Raw genomic sequence first — 5,476 nt, 5'->3', positions numbered from 1 at the left:
CTTCCTCATGACTCATTGAGGTTATTTAATTTTTATTCAATTTTATAGGACCCTGGTTATGAGTGAAAATGAACAGATAGCCATGATAAAGTGGTTGTGCTAAAGTTTGACAGCCACAAGTAGAGCTGTGCAAAACATTAGAATCTGTACTCAAAACCAGCCTCGGATCAAGTTTGACTGCTTTTTCCGTGACTTCAAAATATATTGACAAAGCAGTTGATCCAGCAATTTAGCATATTTTGGAGAACAGGCAGAATTATGAATTTTGGAGTTCTTCAGAGTGGTGTGACTAACTCTGCACATCTCTAGAAGGTAATTTAGCATGAATGAATTCTTTGCCTCAGTATTCATGAGAGCAGCTGTAGGGCATAACCCAAAGTCTGGAATATATTTGCTGGGAAAGTGAAATTCAACAGGAGTTTTATGAGCACCAGATCATATAAAATGCTTACAAAATTAGAATAATTAAAGGATGACAAAGCACTAAGCTCAGATAAATTGCACTGTGGAATGTTCAGGGAAATAGAAAAGCCCTGATAGAGATTTTTGATAACTCACTAAGGGTAAGGAAGTAACAGAAGTGGCTTAATGTATTTTTCTTGAAGTATTTAAGAAATGATCAAGGGAGTATTCAGATCTACTGACTTAAAAGCCTGACTACAGTTGGGAGAATTGTTTTGGATGGAAGCACACGAGATAGGATTATGACTCATTTAAAAGTATAGTTTATAACGCGTAAGGGACATGATTAATTTGCTTGAGCTCCTTCAGTACAGCAGATTTACTGAACTGGTGAACAAAGAGGTAGTAGTGGAAATAATTAATGTGGATTTCAGAAACCTTTTTATATCGCACCACACAAAAATGCATCTACAAGGCTGGTCCTGTTATTGATTTGGCAGAATTACAAGAAAGGACTTTAAACCGTGGCAAAAACCTGCACCGGGGTAACTAATCCGTGAGCCTTTGTAAATGGAAAAATAGAATCTATGCACTTGACTGTGTCAGACACATTTTTGTATTTACATGTTCTTCAGACAGTGCCATTTCAGAACTTCCCACATTTGCAGTACAGTATGAAAATGAGTCCAGCAAACTCTTGAGTGCTGGAGAAGGGACTCTTAATGTGTGTACTGCACCTAGCACAGAGGGGTCCCCGTCCTGACTGTGGTCTCTAGGCACTCACCGCTGCATTAATATCATCGAGAGATTTTGCCCTGGGGGTGAATAAATAAAACACAGAATTTATTTTGGCAAAGTATACGTTAATTAAGATATGGATGACAATTTGATGCAGAGATGCTGATGTAAGTCAGAAATCAGGAAAGAAATCTGAGGAAGTTTAGCTTTTGTAGTGAACTATAATTTTCTTCATTTTCAGTAAACTTTTTTATTCCTTTTGTTTTCGTTAAGAAATATTAATTCATTGGTCTGTATTGGTAAGTTCTCAAAATATGGCTTTGTCAAAATAGGCCACAGAATTTTTTCCTGATTGTGTAAGCCAGCATGATTGTGCTTAAATGTCTAGAAATATCTAGTCCACACTGGACTAGATACCTGAGGGCATACCGAAGGCATTAGAATAATCACCCCAGAACTACTATTATATCATCACATTAATACAGTCACTCCTATACTGATAACATGACACTGTTTTGTGTATATGCCTGTGAATGTATTATGTTGGTCAGTAATACTAGTGATACACTTATTTGTTGTGTGCAGCTCTGGTGTCTGTCACCATAAAAATCATGCAGAAAATGAAATGTTTATCAGATGGCAATCTAATGATTTTTAGAGAATGTGTAGTCAAATGATCAAAAAGACCCAGTCTAACCCTCTGTAGCTGGGGAAAAGGTGGGAGGGTTGAAATAAGAAACTAAAAGGGAATTCAATGAGGTGTATCAAATCCTATTAGTCCAGGTAATTTTTCCCAGGCTGAATTCTGACAGGACTGTTATTAGAATTGAGCAAATAATTCATAATGAATTATTCATTCAGCTAATTTCATCTTTTGCGGTAGCAGAATGTCAGCAAACAATTACTTTCTCGAATGTATTAGTTTTATATATTTGTTGTTTTAGCTCTATGGATTATTGTTCATTGTTTAAGCTTTGTTGCATAGCTATGATTGGTCAAATACATGAATTAGTAAAAGCAACAAAAGATCCTGTGTATATATATACTAACAGCATTCTGCAGCAGCAGCATTCGCTAGGTGAATACACACTCTTCTTCAAGAAGAGACCACTTGCATCTAATCTGAAGAAGTGCTGCTTTAGTCATGCTGGTGTAAGTCTGTTAGGTTGTGCTTTTTTGTTTTTTACAGATCCAGACTAACACGGCTACCCCTCTGATACTTGACACTACATGAATTAGGATTGTTTCTGTTACCTCAGTGGTTTATTGCATGAATGCTCATGGACAGTAAATGTCATATTTATGTTGCATAAATATTAGACAGTGCAATATTTAATATGCTTTCTGCCAACATATTTGATAATAAAATCCAGTCACAAATGTTCATGGAAACTGAATCCACAAGGTGTGAGCATATGAATTCACATATATATTTCCAAACACTCATTGTGTTCTTGGTTTCAAGTTTTCTTCTCAAGGGGCAATTTTTGATCAGAACTAATTGTAGTTCATGTTATTCACAGTAAGAACTTGAAACCATTTTACCATCAACTCATGGATTCTCCTTTGAGGATGATTTCTGTAACACTGATCTCTCCAGGCATTAACTCTGTAGTGATGAGTTTCTTACAATTGAAGCATAACAACTGACTGGATTTAAGATTCTGTTGCTTCCTTACAGAGCTCAGCATGTTCTTACTACAGCACATATAAGACAATAACACCTTTTACTTGACATACACTTGACATCTATGGGCTGAAGATTGGCCATTGAAAAGGAAGAACCACAAGAACCGCACTGGCGCCCATATTATTAGATGTTATCCTGTGAGTCATCATTATTCACATTTAAATTAGCTCTGAAGACACAATTGTTTGGTATCACTTTTTTGTTACTTATCTTGGTTTAATTTCATTCAGTTTTATGATTTTTAAAGAGATCAAAGATGTTCACAGGGAGGGCACTGTAAGAAATCAAATAACTGACTGATCCCGAGCAAAGAATGAACAAATTGATGCCATCAAGCCATCTGAGATAGTAACTAGCTGAAACACAAGAAGTCAGAGTCTGAAGTTAAAGAGAGCACTAGCCTACAAAAAATTCAAAGTCTTTCTTTATATAGTAATGTTTCCAATGTAGAACAAAGCTCCAAGAAACAACAAAAAAGCAAGTAAAACAATGAACTGAAAAAAATAGATATATTTAAATTAAATGACTGACTCAGAAAGTTACAGCCTTCTGGAAAGGCACTAGGAATTAAGATGATAGTAAAGTATGTGAATATTTAAACTAATCCCAGAGAAATGATTCAGTATAGGGGCAGAGGTAGGGGGTGGGGTGGGCCGGGAGAAAAACACACAGTATTAAGGGTTTGGTCTGGTAACATATAGTCTTTTCTTTGTACCTTAAATGTTTCTCTCTTACTTTTTCCTTTTGAAGACATGTGTTTACTATACATCCTCCCTGACATTCTTCTCCAGTTTTAGTTACATAATTGTTTCATTACTAGGAGAAAAGTCCTGCATTTTATCTCTATTGCCTGCTGATCACTGCCCACAGGTGAGTTGGAAGATATCCTTTCAAAGGTTGTTTTCTCTGCTGCTTGGATCTGTGTAGATCTGGCTTTGGGAGTTGTTTCCTATCCGTGCTCTCTCTCTCTCTCTCTCTCTCAAATTATTGTTTAAACATTAGCTAGTCCCATATTTTCACATGCCTTAATCCATCTGGAAAACACAGACCTCACTTAGCTCCTCCTTACTTAAATGTGAACAGAATACCATAATGACCAGTGTTAATATCTGGAAAATAGTTTTGTGATGGAAGGTTGGGTCACATTTTAACCCATAGGATAGTAGCACAATATATTATCAGATATAGAATATCACAGGGGTAGGCAACCTATCGCACGTGTGCCGAAGGCGGCACATGAGCTGAATTTCAGCAGCATTCACACTGCCCGGGTCCTGGCCACCGGTCTGGGGGGCTCTGCATTTTAATTTAATTTTAAATGAAGCTTCTTAAACATTTTAAAAACCATATTTACTTTACATACAACAATAGTTTAGTTCTATATTTTAGACTTATAGAAAGAGACCTTCTAAAAATGTTAAAATGTATTACTGGCACGCGAAACCTTAAATTACAGTGAATAAATGAAGATTTGGCACACCACTTCTGAAAGGTTGCCGACCCCTGGAATATCATATACTGCACCTTGGTCGACTAAAATATCTTTTCCACTTCACCTGACTTTTATCTCAAGAAATTAGTCAAGACAGTAGAATAAGTTTGGCTAAAAATGCTTCCTTCGTTGGATAGCCATTGAAGTCAATGCTGATATTGTTGTTCTATGTTACAGTAGTGTCTTGATGTCCTAGTCAGGAACTGAGGCCCCATTATCCTGGCTCCTGTACAAACATGTAATAAAAAGCCAGGCCCTGTTGTAACAGCTTTCAATCTTGATTAATGAAAAGACACAAAAGGTGGATGAAACAAACAAGTGGACATTGGGGTAAGGAAGGAAGTGGTAACAATTAAATAGGTGTGTTTTCATGTAGATTGACTGTGTGTACTACATAGGTATGGTCAGTAGGTGGGAGAGTATGGAATTTGGAGCATGGAAGCTACATTTCTATGTCACAAGAAACAAGTCCTTATTTCTACTCAGATTCATCTGGTGGAACTGGTGGAAGAATTTTTACTTAAGATAAGATTGAATAATGCAATGATTTATTATAGTTTTCATTGACACAATCAGTGAGTTTGACTTGCTCTGGTTTGTTGGATGATAGATTTTTTTATTATTTGGTTAGTATTCACAATTTTACATGATAATGCTCATGTATTTAGTATTCATCTAAATAGTCACATTAGAGGTGCCTTCTTCATTATTTATTTATTCAGAATTCATTTTCTTGTCTGAAAATTTCAGTCATCTAATTCCAGACAAAAAGAACAGAAGTACTTGTGGCATCTTAGAGACTAACACATTTATTTGAGCATAAGCTTTTGTGGGCTACAGCCCACTTCATTGGATGCATAGAATGGAACATATAGTGAGGAGATATAAATACATACAGAGAACATGAAATTACAGACAGAAACAACTTCATATAGTTAGGTGACCAATCACATACCAGGAAAGGGTAGTAGGTCAAGCGTACAATATGAGACCATACATAGATTATGCAAACATATTTCATCCTATTCAGTATTTTTTTTCTAAAGAACAGAAAAAGAATACATTTACAATTAATATTATTCACAGTGAATAATTCTACCAACTCTACTTAAGAATTAAAAAAAAAGCATCCTATTTCCTGTTTCTGACTCTTT

This window comes from Mauremys reevesii, linkage group 1 (assembly GCF_016161935.1).
Source record: "Mauremys reevesii isolate NIE-2019 linkage group 1, ASM1616193v1, whole genome shotgun sequence".
NCBI lineage: Eukaryota > Metazoa > Chordata > Testudines > Geoemydidae > Mauremys > Mauremys reevesii.
The sequence above is the reverse complement of the archived record's forward strand: the minus strand, read 5'-3'. Positions refer to the sequence as shown.